This window comes from Pteropus alecto, unplaced genomic scaffold (assembly GCF_000325575.1).
Source record: "Pteropus alecto unplaced genomic scaffold, ASM32557v1 scaffold21, whole genome shotgun sequence".
NCBI classification, from domain to species: Eukaryota; Metazoa; Chordata; class Mammalia; order Chiroptera; family Pteropodidae; genus Pteropus; species Pteropus alecto.
The window spans coordinates 30,411,144-30,433,302 of record NW_006436282.1 but is presented as its reverse complement, the minus strand read 5'-3'; the positions used below and the strand labels follow the sequence as shown (position 1 = coordinate 30,433,302).

Sequence of the window (22,159 nt, the reverse complement as noted above, 5' to 3'; positions counted from 1 at the left end):
CATCGTCCCTCTCGCCCACACGTGAGGTGGTGTCACGCTTGTCCTCCGCTGTCTCGGGCTGCTCTGGAGAATCACGCCAACGTCTGTCTGTTGGGTCCTCGCTCCTCACTGGCTGGGCGCAGAGCTGTGCGGACCAGCCATGACACCGCTAGGGCGTCTCAGTAAGCTCCAGAGTCCAGAGCTCGGGGACTGTCACCGAGAGAGGATGTGTGCGAAGTCTGGAATAAAGGGTATGGGGGAGAGAGCCGGGGCCGCTGTCACTCAGAGTCCTATGTTCGCAGTTTAGCTCAGCACGTTTGTCCCTGTCGAGTGGATGGATACATTTCACTTGGTGATAAGAACCTTCATGATCATACAGGTTAGACCACATTCGTTTCTACTGGCTCTACCACGTTGCTTACAAGCTGTCCCCTTGCAGGGGAAGCTCAGGCTGAATAATGGATTTTAATACTCTGGGACCCGTGACAACTGCATGTCCGTGGCGACTCAGTGCACGCCATGCTCCCTTCTGCCGTCTGTGTCCTCTAAATTTGGTGACTGTCAGTCTGTTTTATTCTGGGAACCTGAAGCCACAGAAGAGACCATGTTGGTGTCGGAAATAGAGAAAACGGCTAGTTTATATGGAAGTATTTTTGGACAAGGTCATTCCCTAATGTAGTTAGGAAAGAGGGGAAATGCTGGCCATTCAGGGGAACAGCTACCTAATGTTGAGTAGGTCCAGGGGGCGAACTGAGGATGAACTTTCGGGGAGAGAGTTACGCTGCGCTGTATGGGAGAGGGACCCCGGTGGGCCATTAACCGGGCATGCTGGTCCCTCTGCTGGAGCGGAGCAGGTGAAATGGCCCAGGTGGACCATAGAGTTGCCAGTGACTGTTAAATCGTGAACGTGCCAACCATCGTCTACACGACTAAAGAATGCCTTCCACACATATGGATCCCTATTTTTGTTCTGTCTATAAATATCTTTACAATGCATACATAGGCTTTCTTGAAATTAAAATAGGCGATGCATTGGTGGGATCGGAAATGGGCGCAGCCGCTGTGGAAAACGGGGTGGAGCTTCCTCAAAAAATTAACCACGGATCTACCTTTTGACCCAGCAATTGCCCTTCTGGGTATTTATCCAAAGAAAACCAAAACAATCATTCGTAAAGATCTATCCACTCCAATATTCATGGCAGCACGATTTACAATAGCCAAGATATGGAAACGACCTAAACGCCCATCGACAGAGAATTGGATAAAGAAATTATGGTTCATATATACAGTGGAATGTCACTCAGCCATTAAAAATGGAAATCCTACCATTTGCAATGACGTGGATGGACCTAGAGGTTACTAAGCTGAGTGAAATATGTCAGACAGAGAAAGATAGATACCATATGATTTCACTTATATCTGATATCTAAAGAACAAAAAGAACAAACTTTTCAAAAACAGACTCACAAATATAGTGGACAATTTGGTGACGGACAGAGGGGAGGGGGTTGGGGGGCTGAGAGAATGGGGTGAAGGGTTAAAGAAGTACAAATTAGTAGTTGATAGATGGTCACGGGGACGGGGAGCACAGCAGAGGGGATGCAGTCAGCATTGATATGATGGCCAGGCGGAGGGCCAGAGGAGGCAGGGAGCAATTGGGGGGATCATTTTATCAACAGTATAGATGTCTAACCAATGTCCTGTGTATTTGAAACTAATTTAAATAAATAAATTGATTTTAAAAATTAAAATAAAATAGGTGATGCATTTTAGAACACATAGTAGGCATTTTCACGGCTTATTTCCTCGATCAATAATATGAAAAACACATCTGTCATCATTCGGGTGTCTCCGTATATTTTGCAGTTGAATGAGTCACTATACTCAAGAGTTTGGAAACTAATTCTGGGGTACACGAGAGAGAGATGAGCAGGTGCTCGTACCTCTGCGCTTTCTCAAATATTTGGTAGTTTCCCGTTTCCTCATTTCACTCAATATGCTGTTCTCACTCTCGCTGTTACCCGCGCTTTCTCGTTTTTGCGTGTACATCGTCATACGGGTATACGTATCGGTCGGGACAAACTAGATCACGCAATGGTAACAAATCACCACAAAACATCAGGAGCTTAAAACAATAACGATTTCTTCCTTCTTCGCACTTGATGGACTTCTTTCGTCAGCCAAAGGGAGTCTCTGCGTTGTGTCACCCAGACACTCTGGCTAATGGGTCAGGGGCCGCCTTGAATGAGGACAATCATCTTACTCGAGGGAAGGCGCCCTCAAGCCAGAAACCTGTTGGACCTTACTGGCTGGACTATGACAGAGATCTGCGGAAGCTTCAGAGGTCTCTGGAGTGCAAAGCCACCGCAGCTCTTGGCGACATAATGAATTATTGGCTAACTCAGAATGTTTCATTATTGCTTTCCTCCTAGCGAAATCCTAGGAAAACATTTGTACGGCGGCGATCATCAGAGTAAAACGGTCCTTACTCTCGGAACAAGGGACCGTGTCTATGGAGAGTAAGGTCGTGACCGAGCCGGGTAGCCCAGCTCACAGGCTCTAGTGCCCTGGTAAGCAGGTCGCTTTATTAGTTAAGACAGTGACCTAATGAGAGCTGGAGCAGGGACACCAGTGACGTCTAATTAATTCCTCCAGGATGTGGAGAGCAACCACTGATTTTAAGAGAAAAGGTCATCGGTTACCAACTTCATAACCACTCTGGACAGGTCTCTGACCGACCACGTGGAAATCAGAGGCATTTTCAAGATCCTAAACTTTTGCTGTGAGCGTTTAGTGGCGACTATGGACAGAAGGCGACACAGAGCCACTGAGAGCAGCTCAGGAGGCGTGGCCGCAGGATGGCCTCTGCGTGGAAGTTTTTTGTTATCATCAAGATTCCTGGGTCCTTGGTCTTTCAGTTTCAGATAGATTGCACGCCTGTAAAAGAAAAAAAAAAGATCAGAAATCTTCTCAAACGAAACTCACTGTGTACCACCAGCACAGACTCAATTTCACAGGTAGAGATGGATCTAAAACTCTGGTATCAGACCACGCGATTTCCTAATTTTGGAATAATTTTCTGTGTGTTTGCAACGCTCGGGAACGATGCAGCTGACAGCAGAAAGTGGGGAATCAGGGACACGAGGTGGAGCGGTTTTGTCTCATTTTGTAAGAAAAACATATTTTTAAAGGTCTTAAATAAAATCGAAAGAAGGAGAAAACAGTCAAAATTGTAGCAATATTCCCTGTCCATAAAGCATTTGCTGACCCCCCCTCCCGACAAGAAGGGGTTCCTCTTTCTCCCGAGTCCCTAACACCCGAATAACTGAGCTCTGCTGAAAACAGCAGATGCCAAGGGCCCAGAGGTGCGCCCGCTCAATATTCCTTCAAGGTCGCTGAGAAAGGTCAATGTGACGTTCTGGTGACATGGAGAGTTTTGCGATGCGTGTGGTGGCACGCGGGAAAGCGGGTGCCTTGTCACTGGTGTTATTAGCTTCCTGTTGCCGCTGTAACAAATCGCCACGCATCCTGTGGCTTAAAGCACCCTGAATCTGTAATCGGCAGCTCCAGGGGTCGCAAGTCTGGACTGCTTCTCGCTGGGCTGAAATCGGGGTGTCTGCATCCCTCCGGAGGCCCCAGGGGAGGGCCTCTTCCCTTGCCCTTTCCAGTTTCCTTGCCTGGGGACCCCTCCCTCCACGTCAGAGCCTGTAGCACCTCACCTTCCAAACTCCGGCTCTGACCATCCTGTCTCGCTCTAGTAAGGGCTTTGTCGCTTGTATTGGACTCGCTTGGATAATTCAGGGCGACGTCTCACCTCAAACCTCTATTTTAATCGCATCTGCAAGGCTCTTTTGCCATGGAAGACGACATATTCACAGATGTCCGGGGACACTTTTGGGGGCAGGGGCACTGTTCTACCTATCAAAGTGATTAAAAAAAAAAGGCAAGTAAATAATATGCAAAAAAGGCCTGGACACAATCACGCCCCGCCTCTCACTGTGTCTTAGTCTCCTGCCGCTTTAATCAAAGCTTACTTACTTTATTTCAAATTTTGCGATTTCTTTTAGTTTGCTCCATGCTAAACATAGAAAAGACATGAGAAGTAACGTAAAATGGATTCAGCCTCCTTTGGTGACTAGAGAAAAACATTGTGCTAACCTAAGATGAAGTTTGACAAGTGACACATTATTCAGAAAACCACCGGGCACTGAGATTGCATATTATGCAAATATATTCAATTCCTGACCATCACTGAAGAAGTTTTTATAGGTAATTATAAAAGGCTGCAGCAGCGGCCTTTCTGCGTGTTTAATGTTTCCAGTGGATGCTCGTGAATAGTGATATTTTACCTAAGAATAAAATCATTCATTTCCACTTGAAATGCTTGTTAGCAAACTTTTAAAAATGGTTGCATCGTCTGCAGCCTGATGAGTCTTATTGGACTTTGATTAATGTCCCTCATTATTTAGATTAAGCTTGAGCTTTGTGAAGACCACTCTATCGCCTAACAATGGGGAACATTTTACTTTGAAAGAGAGTCATGTAGACAAGTGATAGTATTTTAATCAATTGACTTAGTGGTGCTTCACGACCCTCGAGAAGGGTCTCGGCACACTGGCTAATGTCAAATCTGTAATAGCCTATAATTAGCACTGGGCAATGGGTGGGGTCCACGAGACTTTGCCGCAAGTTTATTCTCACACAAGATGCACCATTGTTGAGAATTACAGTACGCATGTCTTGCCGCCTGAAAATATCGTATTTAGCTTTATTACCGGTGGAGTGACAAATTTAAATCTTAGTTTCCCCAATAATCTTACTACTGTGAGTCTAATGAGAAATATTGTCTACTTGTTTGCCGGGGGAGGTAAATCAGGTACAGCCATAGCATGCTGTGCACTCTTAATTGGTCTATTAATATGATGGATGAAGACCATCATTTAACATTTTATGGGGTAGAGAGGCATGGCACGCAAGCCCCGCTCTATGCTGTATAAACGAATGAATGATGACAGCTCGAACCCATAAAACCTCATACACAGGCCGTAATTGACAAAAAAATCTAATTATGTCTTTTCGGGGGGAGGGGTCAAAACTACATAAATTATGTACTAATTTATTCGTGAAAATAATAAGCAATCTAGTTAGCAACCTAGGCTATAGAAATAGACATAGAAGACATTTCTACTTGAAAAGTAAGAAAACATATGATACAATAAAAATTTAAATCTTCTAAGTTTTTCTAGACTGTTCTTTCTGTTTGGCTGACTTTGTAAACCACTTTAATCTGAAAACAGAAATGTGGGAATGATATGATTTCAGACCGATTTTATCAATTTCAGTTAGGTTATATGTCAACATTTGTGTAAATTACTTGTGAAAATTTCACATTTCAAATTGTGCATAGTCTTTAAAAAAGAATAAAATTCTGTAGTTTGGAGTTTGGAAAGAAATTCTTGCTTATTCTTTCTTCTTTTGCCAGAAAATATTAGTCGCATAGTAATCTCCCGTCGACATAGTTACTGATACTCACTTCGGAGTGCGAAGTCTCTTGCTTTGGGAAGCTGATAGCGTGTCATGTACTAGCCATTAAACAAGCAGCCCCAATCCACTCCTAAGACTGCTAGGGAATAGGAGGTGTATTATTAAAATAAAAGAGCAAATCAGTACACAAGAAATATCTATTCTGTCACAATAATTTTGTCATGAGGAAAATACAGATGAATGCATAAGCAAAAAGACCACAAATTCACCACTGAGTTATTACTATGTTTATATGAAGTCATGTAGACATTCAAGTTATCTTAAGAATTTTAAGGTTGTGTAAAAAATGCTTTTACAAGATTCAATTAAATAATTGCAGAGGTAGGTAAAACTATAGAAAAACATGAGCTGTGGGAATTGAATGGGGTCTGGGAGGAAGGAAAGGTGGTATTGGACACATGTAGGACTCGGAAGGACAGCGTGCAGAGGGATGGAGCCGAGGGCTCAGATGCTGCTGACATCCTGCTCTGTCCCATCTTCCTGGGGCCAAGCTCCGTTGGGGTGGGGGTAAAGAGGGGGATGAGACCTGGGAGTCACTGCAGTTAGATTCTACGTCCCAGCATCTGAACGGGGGAGTGAACCCGGTGGGATCCACTCTGGGTAGCTGTCTTTTAAGCAGAAGACGAGCTGGTGAAAACTGTCTGGTGACGATCTAGGGGTGGTCATTGCAAAGTACTAGAAGTAGAAAAGACTGGAAGCTGGGAAGACAGCTAAGAGGCTGCTGAAAAATCTGGACTTCCAGCAAGAAGATAAATAGATAACATGGGAGAGATTTCGAGGCAAGGCTAACTAACGAGAAGATGCACTTCATGGTACGATTCATGGAGAGCAGCGGGCTTCAAGGTTTCCATGGGCAGACGTCTTGAGGATCTGTCGTCTCATCGAGGAAGACGTACTGGGCATGGCTGGAAGGTGAGATATTAATTTGACAAATGTTCAATGCGATGGTAAGGTTTTCAAAGGGAAACGTGGCTGTTTATTAGAAATATGTGTTTATGCTTCTTATTTATATTTATTAGAGATACCTGATATTTATACAAAAAGACTTCTTACTATCATAATTTTATAGTTGTTAATAATATATAATTAAATTTATCCCCCCAAAATAAGAAGAAAAATGTGATTATTCTTTACTAATATCATGAGTAGTTTATTGTTCCTGATTTACATTAATGGAAAGAAGTGAATTAGATATTATTATTTAACTTTACGGTGCAAATTCCTTACTTTTCATCTTTAAAAATCTGGATAACCTTAAAATGGATTGTTATATGTCAATCATAGAGCTGTGTAAATTAGAATTTTTCACTTCACAAGATACAGGTATAAATTACTCGGAGGGTTAAAATGAACCCATTATGGTGCCCATCTCCCCGTTTCACATTTCGTCCTTGAATAGTTGGTTCTCCTTATTCATGCCAATTCTAAGTGTTCTAAATTTGAATTTATCAAATACATCTATGTGAATAAAAATATTTTAATAATTAGCAAAAATGGCAAAATAAAACTATTGATACTTCACTAAAAATAAAGTGTTCAGGCAAATAAGAATTTTGAAGTATCACTTTTTTTTTATTCTCTACTTATATATTTAGGAAAATGCAATTTGGAATTGCCCAAAACATCTGAAGAATATCGAGAATATGTCGAAGGCAAAATTATACAGAAACGGCCACTGATTATCAGACCTCCAGAACGATACAAACTTTCTAATGTCACGTTCACTTACAGGACACTAATTTGGAATGTTTTAGATTGATGGTATTTATATGAAATAACGCTTACGGTTTAAGATTACAGAATAACACAACATATTTTTTTCTGACTTGCACAGTATTTTAAACCAGCTTATATCTTATTTCGTGTACTTTTGATGCCCCACAACTTCTTGAACCACACAACAAAGAAAATACCAACCGAGACCAATGTTAATTCCATCATAAATTTACGGAGCTGGAACCACTAAGGTGTGAGCAAAGCGAACGTCATATGGAAATGAACAATTTCTTTAATGTTCTCAAGAAGACTAAAAGCTTTCTGCGCGCTTGACACCTAAACGATTGATGTTTTAAAAGCCGATTTTACACATTCATCAAAAAAGTGTTAATCCACAGAACGATTAGAAATTGAGCCCAGTATGTCTGCTCTGTCATATACCCGATAGGCACGAATTCACTGTTCATCAAGTTTTCCGATGTCACGACCTCTGGCCAGGGCTCTACTTGCATTAATCCACAATGTCATTAATTTAGGTAGGCGACATTGAAAACAGAGTCAAGGCAACTGAAGGTTAGGGTTTGAAGTAATTTGCTCAAGTTATAGAGTCCACGCATGTAAGAGTCGTGCTTGAAACATAATATTTGGACAACATGGTTTAATTCATCCCGTACCCATAAGATATACCTCATGAATCTGCTAGATTATTTTCCATGATTAAAAGTTCCCATTGGAAAAGTTTTGATCGGAAAAAAAATGTGATGTTTACTGAGACTTCTAATTCAAAGTCTAATCCAGGTCTTATCCGATTTAGATTACTGTAGGCTCATTACCATTTTCTTAATAAATAATGACAATTTGTTTCAGAGTTTTTTAGTTTGATATTTTTCATTTTTTATTAAAACTATTTCTGGAATAGCTTTCTTTTTATCCCAAATGTAAATAAATGATGAATATATTACTGGGGATTTATCTAGCAAACTTCATTCACAAAGTTATTAAGATCTTATTATATGCCTCAGTGGGTAGAAAGAAATAGAATATCTTCAAAGATGAAGACAGCATGAAACCACACCCACAGTTCTCAATGTGGCACGTAGAAAGACATACGCAATAACGATATGATATAAACAACTAGGAAGTCATTTGTTTGCAAACTACAAAAACGATTTCTAGTTAGATTAGTAAAATGGCAATTACAGCAAAGTAAATTCACGAATTTCAATTATAGCTGAAAAATTGAATAGGTCAGAATCCCAAGCAACTTTGGGACTCCCCTTCACTGGGAGGAGTCGGGTCAAAAATTTATTCATTTTATTTATTTTTATTCTAGATGTCATTCTGTTGAAATTAAAAATCTCTTGGGAGAGAAAGTCCAGTTGGCACAACTTGGTTCGGATGCCCACACCTTGGCTTGGGCAGGGTGAGCCAACTTGTTAGTTCTACCGACGTTAAAAATCGTGGGGAAGAAATGCTGAGAAGAATCTGAGGTGACTTCACTGGAAAACGATCTGACAGACGCCAAGTAGCAAGAAAGTCCTCAAATGGCCAGTGTGACTTCTGTCTGTCGATCTGTCTTCACCTCTGTACCTCTCTCCACATTCTAAAGAACCAGATCCAGGCGAATGTCCAGTATAGTGGTTTCTACTTTTTCAAATTTGTTGTTTCTTGAATCACTTATTATCTCTTTCATTTTCAAATATATTTATGAAGCCAAAAATTCTTCTAGGGTGGAGGATCACGGATAACTAAAATGACCGCAAGAGTCCAAGTCTCTGTCATCATAGAGCTTAGATAAAGTCTTGTGGGAGAGAAATAAACCAACAATTAAGAGGTGGTGTCATGTTCGTCACTAACAAGGATAAGGTAAACACTTAGGAGAGAGGGCTAGAAAGGAGAGATTATGTTCCCAGGGAGATCAAGGAAGGCTTCTCGGAAGAGGAGGTATTTCGGGTGAGACTAAACGCAGTGAAGGAGTGTACGATGGAATAAAAGTCAAAGGCTCTGAATGCGAAAGGGATCTGTGCTGACGACATCGAATTTCTAGGAGATACGGTTGGAGAGGAGGCATCCAGGGACATTTAAGGACTTTGGAGTCAGTGATAAAACAAAACCAAACAAAACAACTTTGGGTTGTTTTCAGAAGATGGGAAGACAATTGTCTTCAGAGAGGAAGATATTATTCGTGCCACGAACGAAAGGCTGAGTGTACATTTGTTCTGTGTGTAAATTTGTTCTGCACAGGTAAAGGCATTTCAGACAGAGGAAATGGCATGAAGGGTCATGGAGACATCGATGGATTATTGGAACACTGACTACAATGGCAGAATGATATGGCATCTTCGGGGATGTAGGAGGAGACCAGCAGGAAGGTTGTGTCAAATTGTAGATATCTACTCAATGGCCACATTCCTGTCGGCAATAGAGAGGAGGGGGGAGGGAGGTGACAGTGGAAAGATATGAGGAAAAGGTGAAAGCAGACACGGCCCAGGATTTTCGAAGAGACGGCCCCTGGAAATTCTAACCCCACTAGAAGCTCATCGAAAAACGGGAGCTCAGTAAAATGAGCTTGGAAAACACGGTTTCGAACACCTGAAAGTTCAAAACGAACGTTCGTACGTCCCTCAGTTAACTGAGTTTAATGCAGAGTTTTCCAACTCTGTCTGAGCACAGAGCATGTCCCCCTGTTTTGGTGAGGAAACTTTTCCTACACAAAAGTAGAGAGTTACTGCAATATTCCTAATGAGCGTTATGGATCCCGAGGTTGGAAGTCGATTGGCATAAAAAATTAAGTGAACGCGATATAACAAATGTATAAAACAGTGCATCACTGCGTGATGAGTGGTGAACGAGACTCTGAGAATAAATGAGAACAATGTTAATCAAGCAATGTATACTAATCAGATATTCATTTTCTATTCTGGCTGGCGAATATTGATTGGAATGTGTTACTGTTAGAGGAAATCCTATAAAAAGTGACCATCTTGCATGGTTAGGGCCTACGTATAATTCTGATCTTAAATGAGATGACAAAAAGCAAAATTTGTGTGAACCGACAGCACATGAACGATGCACAGTGCACAGGACATCAGTTTAATCTTCATCCTCAGAAGATAGTTGTTTATCAAACCGCTGTTAGGTTTCAAGACGGCCTTTCAGAATCTGAGGATGAATCGAATCAACAGCCAGAATAATGGAAGTTGCACATTACAGGGGAATAATGGACTTATCATTTTAGTGTATATGACATATATGAAATCGAACACAATATGATATTATGGAATCTCACCATGAGCAGGATCGCTTTCGTACACACGGGTCTCCGAAGCTCAATTTAAGATGGTTATAAAGCATCCAACTCACATCCAACTCCTTGGCCTTGACATTCTCGTTTCTTTATTTCTGCCACGACTGTTGTGTCTCATCGGGACTTCTTGTCCTTGGTCGCTATCATCGTTTGTCTATTCAGTAATCGATTCCTTCTGTAGGTTTCCCTCTCCTGACAAATTCGGATGGACTGTCCTTGCGGTTAGTCCCTGATCAGCACCTGAACGCCCCGAGCCCCGTGTCCTTGCACCATGGTCCCCACAAGGCTGAGCCTGGACCAGCATAGCTTCCTGCCCTCACTGGTCACAGAGCTGCTGAACACGCTCAAGGAATGTGTTCCCAAGTGCCACCACCTGGAACCGATCACGAAGCTCATCGGTTCTGATCCTGTCAGGTGCTGCCTTTGAAATTAAGGTGAAGCCTCCACCAGCGTGGGCCAGCATCTAGTAGAGACAGCAGGAAAGCCAATGGCAAAGGAGGAAAGTAACCTGTGTCTTGCATCTTTTTTCCTCTTCTTAGAGTTTAGCCCTGGAATAAGGTCATTGATGTTGAAGGGACAAACTCAGGTCCTTTAATCCAAGAACCTGATTATATTACTTATGTACTAATGTGTAATAATTTGCCCCTAAATCGGCAGCCTAAAACATTTGAGTGCATTGTCTCGTGTGGGTTAGGAATTCTGCAGCATCTCGGCTGGGTTCGTCTGACACGAGGTGTCTCATGAGGCGGGGGAGCTGCTGGTCAGGGCGTCCACGTCCGAATGGGGACGGCGTGGCAGTGGGTCGTTTTGGCAGGACGCCATTCCTCGTCCACTGTAGACTCGTGGTCTCGGTTTCTCACCGGTATTGGCAGGAGGTCTCGTTCAGTTCCTGCTCACGTGGACCTCCCTGTAGGACAGCTGTCAGCATGGCGGCTGGCCTCCCTCTGTAAGATCAGGAGAGAAAGAGCACCCAGGGTGCAAGCCACAGGCTGTTCGTAAGCATATCTCAGACACGACCTCCTCAATGACTGAGACGGGGGAAACGGCGGTGACTTAGCCACGCCGCTCCAACTAGGTTCTGGTGGTCACTGACATGAGCATCCGTTCACCTAGCTAAAAATAAGTCACTATTCTACTCGAGAAAGAATTCTGCATTTTTAAATTTTAACTACTATTTCCAGATATCTACAAATTAGGCTACTCGTTATGAGGAAGGTTGTCACACGCCGGAGAAGAGCAGATAAACTTAGGAAAGCCGGCAGCTGGGCCCCGAGAACCTGGAGGTCGATTGCTGGACACCGCAGTACATTAAACAGTTAGAGCTATTTTGGGTTTGTACGAAAGCACCGCATGGTCCTGTCAGGCCTCTGAGGGATGCTGAGTTCATCAGGATCATCATAAACGCATCGCGCCCCTTCCGCTAATTTTATAACGACGCGAAATATGAATTTAATACATATTCTATAGTGACCTCTTGTGTAAGTTTTACATAACCGAATACATTGTGCTTACCCCTGAATCGCAAATAATTTTATGAGGAAGGAAGCTGTATTAGTCAGGGTTCTCCAGAGAAACGGAACGGAACCAATAGGAAGATAGATAGATGATAGATATAGATAGATGGATAATAGATTCGATAGATGGATAGATAGAGATAGAGGTGATAGAGGTAGAGATAGACAGAGACAGAGACAGAGATATCCCAGCTAAGTTGACCAAAGAGTTGACCATCACAGGAGTTAAAGCAATCGCATGCAGCTGCAGTCCGCTGACCTTCGCAGACACTTGAAAAGACCGTCTATTCTCCCACGAACAGGACCGCAAGTTTCCGACGGGGAGAAGGCAGTTGCTACTTGCCTTTCAGTGCTGCTCTGCAGTAGGCTTAGTCTCTCCACACATCGAATTGATAAATCTAGGGCGAATCTGCCACGCTGTCTTGAATCTTTTATTTTATCTCCGGAATGAATGGTTCTGTGAGGGTGTACAAGGAGGGGCTCCTCCCTGACTGCCACCTGCCCAGGTGGAGACTCGGTGGAGAGGTCCTTGTGGGCGCCATATTTCTGTAGCAGAGATACCATCTTCAGTCCCAAAGAGCCTTTGCATTCACCTGCAGTGAATAACAAGGAGCCGTCAGGTGTGCAAAACACCACGAATGAGGTTCGACAGGAAAAAAAGTGCTTAACTATAACACACTTCGATGTATGTGTGTGGTGGCCGGGGTGTGGCTTATGACTCATTCATTTGAAGAGCTTCCTTTTTCCAACTTCCTAGTCTAACCCCAGGAATTGACAAGGAGTGAGGACACAATTTAGGAATTCAGTCACACTCACATAGTCCCAGATCCCCATCTGCTGCGTCTGGAGAATCTAATCCCTCGTCTCTAAATGGAGGTAACAGCCCCCCGAGAGGGTGTATGTGAGAAGTGACAGAGAAGATGCACTCACAAAATGCAGCACGGGAGGAACATTGATAAGTGGTAAAAATCTAAGTGACGTAATGTAGGATTCTCACTATGGAAAACAGAAATTCATTGAGATGAGCCCCACAAGCATGATTCAGACGAAAGAGCAAAAGTAAATTCCTCAACTGCAAAAACAATTGATGGTCGCAGGCGGACGCAGCTCCACAATACAGCAAATGCTTGGCGCCCTGTAGTTGGGTACAACAAACACGTAATTAAAAAAAAAAAAAAAAAAAAAACCCAACCTCCAGAACAACAACAGAGTCTTCCCTGATGTCCTATTGAAAACGGCAGGAACTCACTCAACGATGGTTCCTTGGCACCGTCACGCCTGACAGGGAGCTTCATGCAACAAAATAGTCATGAGAAGACGACGTGGTCCCTTCCACATGGTGGGTGTGAAGGACGTGATGCCCTTAACAAAAGCTTGAAAGACTTACGACTCGAATCCTTGCTTCGAAGAGTGAATTCCATGTGCCATAGCATGGGGGTGAGAGGTCCTCACTAGCTCGGGAACAGGAAGCTTCCTGGGGAGCCCGTTCGCTACCGGTTCCAAGACTTCCAAGAAATGGGAAGCCAAACACGAAGGGTCATAACCAATAATAAACATAATCACACGATCCAATTTGTTCTTTAAACAATTACGCTGCTTATAATGTGTAGGGGAATTTTTGGAACACACCATGGATGAAGGGAGATCATACTTTAAATTTTTTTTTTAAAAAACTGTGCATCAGGCTTTGAATGAGATACACAAGAAGGCAGACAAAGTCTTTGTCTTCATGGAGCCTGCGGTCAAGGAAGGACCTATCTGAAAGAGTAAACAAGTAAGAAAATGATTACAGATCGTGATAACTCCATAACGTAAAAGGACACTGTGACACAGAGTAACAAGGTGATTCCACTGGCACAGAGTGGACAGGAAGAGACTTGACATTTGATCCGAGAGTAGAAGAATGATGCAGACAGTCCCAAGGTGATGGGACTTGGGGACATGGGAAGATGTAGACTAATTTGAGATCTATCTGAGAGGTGTCAGTCAAATCGGCAATGGATTGATATAGAGATAAAGGGGAGGAAGTTGACGAGAGTGGTTCTTCAGGGGTGTGGGTGTGTGTGTTTGTGTGTGCGCGTGTGCGCGTGTGTGTGTGTAAGTAAGAAAGTGAGTAAATAGTGTGAAATTTACTGATACAAAACCAAAGGAAGTCATGGCTAATGTGGGGAAAGCAGGTGTTTGGTTTTGGATATTTTATCGGAGAGATAATATGTCCAAGACCATTTCGGTGTTTGATGCATGTGTCTGGAGAACAAAAGACATGCAGATTAAAATGTAAGTTTGGTGCTCATTAGCAGTAGACAAATAGCGGCCCAAAGACAAGCAAGGAGCTGCAGCCTCGGAAGGGCCTAAACGCTTATTTCATTCATTTCTTTCTTGCCGAGCAATTACTGTTTTGTCGGCAATCTATTTATCCCAGTTGATCTCCCCTAAATCAAATCTAACCAACGATCAATGAGCATAATCCGAGTGCTTGCTGTATGCAGCTTGGGAAGCATTCTGTTTTTAAAGCAAAGTTATAACATTTGGAATATTAAAGCAATTACACGTTTATATAAAATGCAGAATCTTTTGCTCTCAATTAGCAAATTAAAGGTCTTGAGGAAATTTTCTAGACTTAACCTTTGTGTCACGTATTCATGCCTTTTGGCAGCCCTTCTGTCTGGTTTATTTCAAATTCTCCAGCTGCTTTTCGGAGGTTCTTGTTTCCACCAATAGGTACAAATTTCTGGTAAGTTCCATTTTGCGTTCGCTTGTTTATTTTGCTGCCTCATAGCTGTGTAATTGAGAATTTTTACACTGAAAAAGATGTAGATAATGATTTGAATGCAGTCATAATGAACAAATAAATGGGTATTTTCAAAGAAGTAAATTTAGTGGCATATAAATTTAGTGATTTCTACTGAAATGTATTTTGGACATATCACACCCCAGAATGATGGCAGAAAATACCGGAAGACTAGATTCTTGATTACTCATGCATATGTCCGCTTTGCGATGGAGACTCTCGACCTGGTTTGGTCTGACATTTGTAAATCTATGCTATGAAGCTTAAAAAATCCGTGAAATCCTGTGCTAGTGCTTGCCAAGGAATCTTTCTAGAGAATGTCTGGAAGTCTGAAAGGATTTTGAAGTCTGGTTTTCAGCATGTCATGATCATCCTCTTAAATTGAATTCTTTAGGTTTGCTAAAACGTAAAAGCTCGACTGAAAATTTATTGCTTTGTCTACTTAATACGGCAATTTGAATAATACCAGAAGAAAATGGAAGCACAATTATATGCTTTTTCTAAATTCAGAACTAGTCTGATATGCTATTTTTATATGTATTGTTAGCTCAGAGCTCAGATAAAATTTAGTATTCAAATATAATCTCCTAAACACAAAAAGGAGCCATCTGAACAAGAGAATTCTATATCTATGGCTCGCAAAAAAAGGATTTGAATTAGAATAATAGGAAAAAGTGGAGGGAGGAAATTATTTTTTAAAGTGGCGTCCATTAAATTTTATCCTAGAAATAAAAGTTCAATAAGTGAACCATCATGAGAGTTACGAACAAGTACTTGACAGGAAAGCAATTCTTCTATAGGCTTTAAAATAAATAAGCGCTTCTTTTATCTCAATCTTTTTTTCCTCATTGTTCAGAAACAGTTCCTTGTCATAATCATCCCCCAAAATACGGGAAACGAAAATCACATTCCCTTCTTACTTTCTTAAAAATGACCGCGGCAAAGCTGAGAGTTTCTCACAATCACCTGTGAACAGGTGAACGGAGAATTTCCACACTACCGGTGCGGACAAAGTCTGGAGACAAGAGCTGGCGTCCAGGAAAGTTCACGACACTTAACTTCAAGTTACGTTACCAAACCAAACAGCCAAAAGTGTGTCCTCTGGAAGTAAAACATGTGTTTTCGATTTGGATATCAAACGTGCACAGAAAGAATCTGCTCACAGCACTCCGTACAAGCCGTGTTTATAACAGTTCCATATCTGCACAGATGAAAGTACCTACATATTTGTCTTTTAGTTCATAATGCGAAGCATGTATGTATGTACGTGTGTGTGTGTGTGTGTGTGTGTGTGTGTGTGTGTGTGTGTATATCCATGAGAGAGAGAAAAGGAAATGTTTTGACCGTGTTTTTCAAGTCCCGAAATTCAGAAAAAAAAAATGCCTTGTCCAAGTTCTCATAGTGACTAGGGTGGGGTTCTTGTATGTCTCTACACACACACACACACACACACACACACACGAATATATATGTATATATATACTTTTTTGCCTTTTTTTAAAAACAGCAACTCTTTCATTTGACCATTAGTTTAAAACCTCAGCACATAATACTTTTTAAATGGCTATGGGTTTTGGTGAATGATAAAAAAATTTTTTTTTTTATTAATTTAAATGAAAAAAGTGTTCTCTCAGTTTCATGCAGTAGTCACTGTATCCATATTCTACATCTGCAGGATAACAGATGTTCACCTAAAGGCAATTGATTAAAAATATCCCTTTAAGCAGGAAGAAATGCCTCACTGTGAGGAGATTTTATGTATAGTCATTGTCTATTGAAAAATCGTTAACACTCACATAGGAATAATAAATATGCAAGAAGTATGGAGTGCCAATTGTAGATGGCAGATGATATGCTTTATCCAATTTACCCTGATCCAGTTGAGATGGTGAGTCATGAAATTAACATTCCAGGCGTGCTCCTAAATAATGGACTTTAAAACACTGCCCATTCTGTTCATCAAATCTAAAAGCAGCCTCATTCAAACAGTCTCTACTTCCCACCCATGATGCAGGCGCAGTGCAAATTCTTCGGTCAAAAAGAAAATGAAAAATGGGAATTATTCTTTTTTAAAGATTGTTAAAGATGGTTAAAGATTTTTAACCATCTTTTCGAATAAGCACTGCTATCCTGTCATACAGATGAGGCAGCAGAGACTTAACACATCCCAAGGCGTTTGCCCAAATCACGTGACTAGACATGGTGCAGCTAACGTTCAAATTTAGGATTCTTCCACCACAGAAGCTATTTTATTTTTGTTCTCTTAGATTAACAGATGAATCATTCAAATGAGTTGGTTCACACGATCCAACCTGACACGTGGATCGTAGAGGACTTTTAATGCTGGCACTTTTAAAGATGAAAACTGGTAAACAAACCACAAAAAAGTATATCTTTTATTTCAATCTTTAAAGTGCAATATGTAAATGTATACATATTCTTATCTACCTATACTTACATAGACTTAGAAAGTACTGAAACTATTTAAAGATTTACAACTGTAAGGTATTTTTAAGATTTAAAATTTCAGGGATATAATGACTATGGTTATGGATATGACAACTCCAGTTCAAGGATTTTTTTCTTCTGTGATGCAGTGTGTAAAATAAGGAAAAATAAATAAGACATGAGTTTGAATCCTGACTTTATTTCTTATTAACCATGTGAACTTTGTCAAATATCTCCTGACATTGTTTTTTATCTGTAAAACAAGGGAAATATTTCTATAAAAGAAGAGAAATACTACTACAAAGTAAGCGGAAGCCTACTTCACAGGCTTCAGGAGGAATTCAGTGAGATTTTGTATTTTAGTGTTCGCCCAAAATTCATTCTCAGTATTAGGAAGTTTTCTTCTCTGTACAAAAGATGTTTTTCTATTTTAGGTAAAATAATTTTATTGCGAGGGGTAAGATTTAATAAATACTGAATGGTAATTGCCTGTTAGTTGCAGCTTGCTGTGTGAGTCGGGCGTCTGTTCCTTCTGCTTCGGTGATGGGCCCAAAATATTTGTCGTTAAACACGATATTTTTCTTTTTTCATGAAAGATAGTAATTGAGGTTGAAAGACAGTCATCGGTGGGTGGCAAGAGATTGGGGAGGGAGGTTTTATTCCAGGAAGCCACTCCAGGACGCAAGTTGAGGGAATCGCTTGCACTTTGTAGCTGACCCCTCTTGGGACATGGAGGCAGATTTCTTGTTAAATACTGACATATTAAGCGTTTCTTGTTGCTGGTGTTATGTGATTCCTCCCACTTCAATACTTTCAATTGGTTATTGCTAATACACATAAAATTAAGTAATCTGATTATTTATTTAATGTGCCATTAAACGTTATGCATTACTCTGAACTCTTTTCTGCTGGACTTTAGTTTTAATGATTTTCCGTTAATTATTAAAACTGCGTGAACATGTAATTATTGAAGTGGGATTCTTCTTAATTGGTAGAGGTTTGGTGAGGAAAGATTTTATGAAAATTTCATGTCTTCACATAAAAATTTTTCACTAAGCTTTTTTTTTTTAACAATAAATAAAGGAATATCGATCTACAGAGAAATTTAGGGCAGTATCCACTGGAGAAGCAGTTTCAAAGTAGTTTTTATTTTTAAGGTTATTTTGAGCAATGAAGAATCTTTTGCTGTTGAATGTACTTGCAAAAAATAGTATATGTAAAATAGTAAGAAAAAAATGTCAAGGAAGGCAGATAATGGATATTTTCCAGACAAAATATATACATATTTAAAAATGTTTAGAAGACCTAGAAACATCTTTGAAACAAATTTCAGTAATGAGGTATTAGCCGAGGAACAAATCAAGAAACTACGTGACCCAAATCTTTCAGCAAAATGAATGTAAAATTTACAGAAAAAATCAACTGTATAAATGGTGCCGGCGGGTGGGAAGACATGGCCGCACAGCGTAACCGGCGTTAGTGAATAGAGCAAGAAAGTTACACGGACAGATTAAACGCCAAAACGTAGTATCTTAAGTCACAAAAAGATTTATGATTTTCCTCGTACATCTCCCAGGGTTCGATCTTCTGCTTCGATGTCCCAGAACCAGGCCCCCTTTATCCTATGGTTCTTCCATCCCAGGCTCCCTACTCACCTCCACCTGGCCAAGGACAGGTAAACCACACAGAGCACTTCGATGGGCCAGATCGAGAAGGAGCAGACATCCCTTCTGTCCACATTTCTTTGGCGAGAACTTCGCCATATGACAACAGCTATTTTCGGTGAGGGTAGCAAATATGGCTTCTCTGTGTGTCCGAACGGTGGAAAACAATAGAAATTGAACCAGCAAAAAGAGAAAGAATACAAGGCACATGTACGAGTGAAGGTTTAAGAACTGCAGGGAGAGAACAGAAGGACCCTGCAGAACCTCTCGTTGGAAAGACTACGACGCCGTCTCCGCTCTCACGATGCAGAACGCGCTGCTGCATCGAGAAGTCGCGAGCGGCGTGGCGTGGGCATCCCGTTAGCCGAAAGGCAGCGATGCTGCGTGACAAACATCTCCCGAGAGATTCCGGGTTCGAATCCGCCCAGAAAGAGACGTCAGGGGGAGCTCACCCCTCGAGAAGGCCTCTCCGAACCTGTCGAAACCACCTTTTATCATTTCTTCTCTTCGCTGACTCATTGTGGGTCTTCCGTTTATGAAAACGTACTTTGGCTCTTGCCTAGAAGGAGGACTATGCCTTCCGACGCGGAGCAGATGTGCGTGGATTCGGCTCCGAGGTTCGCGGCTTAAAAAGAATTGTCACCATCATTGAAGATCAGCTCAAAGCTATTGCTTTCTATGGAATTTCCTGTTGGTTTTAATTTAGTTCTTTAAACTCCCATAAGGAGGAAATAAAATCGATAGGAAGGAATAATTTATTTCTTTCACATTTCTATCCATAATTTTATTTTCATTGCCATATACTATTTTAAAAATCTAGTTGGATTTATTTTTGACAGTTGTAGTTTTTCTATATTGGTCTCTGAGAACAGAGTTGAGAGTATACTCAAATATTTGAAGTAAAAATAGTCAACAACTCTGACTACATTCTTGAATGAAATCACAGTTACCTGTGAAAATGTCTGTTTTCTTTCCACAATTTGATTTTAACGATTTCTGTCAAACCAGCGACAATAGTAAATCCATAGTACAAAATACATTTGAACTGCCATGAGTGCGCGTGTGTGTTCTTTTTATGTTTGTAATCATGAAAGGTAATTTCCAGTGCCCTGGATGTGGGTTGTTCTTGTTTTGAAGCCGAGGGTAAGGTAGAATGATCGCGTTAGAGATTTTCATTCTTAGCTAAGACAGTAGATCTGATCGTTGTCCCATAAACACGGAAAGCGAATCGATGTCCGCGGAGAGGGAGGTCTGTCGTGACGCTCGGCAAGGCTCTGTCTTGCACAGTTGAAGCCTGTAGAGTGAGGGGACAGCAATTCGGCGAGTGGCAGGATGGGAAGGACACGTGGAGAGTGTGGCAAGGTGACTCCAATGTCGACCCAGTGCTCACACGACTTAACTTTAAAGAGTCTTTCCCATCAGAGATGCCCGAACCAAAATGTGTAAAGATGTGGGTTTTATTTCCACTTAACTTTAAAGTGATTCTCACCCTCTGTTCCCATAATTTTCTTCCAAGTGAATATGCTTGTTATAAACCCAGCTTGGCCTCATCGTCTAATTCACCAATGTACGGATCACTGTGCATTTTAAAATCAATATGCTCTAAAGTTCAAATTCTTCACTTACTGATGCATGCCAGTGTTTTAATACAAAAATAACTTTAGTCTCCTCGTCATCGTGATTTCAAATGACAAACTAAAAGCCTATCATTTTAAACCATCTGCAGCGCTGGATAAATATCACTTCGGAACATGATCTGCAGCCATTGAGATCCTTTGTGCAAAACCGCTCATTGTTTCTATCAAAAAAATGCATAAAATAACGACCTCTCCTCCAATTAACTCTACGGCCAAATGCTGTGAACGTCGGGGGATACAAAGAAAGTTTACTGTTTATTATTTTGGCAGCATCCCATCTGACCCTCGCTAAATAAAGGTTAACAGAGTAATGAGCCGGGCTGAGTGGATGGAGACCGTGCGTTTAAGCGGTTTTAGAGGTAATGGCTAGAAGAGAATGTGCATCTGGTGCTTTTCGATGCCATTCACAGGGCGACTCAGCCGCGGCCGTGTTTCCCAGGGCGTGACAGCGAGTGGACGGGCGCCTTCCCCTCTGTCTGGGTAGCCGGGTCCACGGGCAGTTATTCAACCTGTGGATGTCTCCGCTCCTTAGTGCTCAGGAAAACACAATGAATTCGGCTATCACAGCAACAGGCTTCGTGAGAAGGGCCAGATCCAGCCTCCTCTTAGCCGTCGTCCTGTTACGGGGACCTGTCTAAATCTGTAAACTGCGCTGTTTGACTCACATGATTCTAAGTTGCTGTTTAGGGTTTTAGTTCTGCAGCTCCACATGGAATTAAATCAAAATAAAATAAATGTAACTTTGATTTTCGCTGGGATTGAAAAAAGAGAGATTATGACTATGATGAGGCCGCTGTGGTGGACAAGTTTAATTGAGTCTTTGATTCGTTGGAGAATGTCTACAAAGTCAAGACCTCGTCATTCAGGAGCTCGGAACGAGAGAGAGAGAAAGAGAGAAAGAGATGAATCGAGGGTGTGAGAAACACACGCACAGGCAAAAGACTGAGCTCTTCTAGAAGAAGCTGACGACGAAAATGTCAGCAGAGACTAGAATTAATAACAGAGTGAAGTCTACGGCCACGCCACCCTGAACACGTCCGATCCCGTCTGATCTCGGAAGCTAAGCAGGGTGGGGCCTGGTGAGTAGTTGGATGGGAGACCACCTAGGATGACCAGGTGCTGTACGCGTAAAAAATAAAAAAATAAGGGATTGTCAGCTGACAAGGCCCTCACGATCTGTGAGGTCAACCGAGGGTCACCTCGCCTAAAATATGATAAATGATAGAGTGAATCGCAAAACTCGACGGGACAGGAAAGAGAAGCATACAGTAAAACAGCAGCCTGGCGGGCCGGAGGAGTGCCACGTGTCCCCGCACGCGAGCGCCACGTGTCACCGCACTCTGGACGGCGGCAGGAAGGCTGATCCTCTTCTTCCACGGTCCGCCAGCTTTCACTGAAGTCCCCGGTCGCATGGCCAGGCACGGCTTTCCCCGTCTCCTTCTCCGACAACACACGCCTTCGACGTTCGGCCATCGGCCCAGCGGCCCCTCTGGGGCTGCCACGCGGTCTGCAGCTGCCCGGCGGACCGCCTGCCCACCCGCCTGTGCCGTCTCCCGTCC

General features: G+C 41.9%; 1 pseudogene; it reads left to right on the top strand.

Moving 5' to 3' along the window:
* Positions 1–21,609: 21,609 nt before the first annotated feature.
* LOC112479812 lies at positions 21,610–21,728 on the top strand (annotated as a pseudogene).
* Positions 21,729–22,159: the final 431 nt, after the last annotated feature.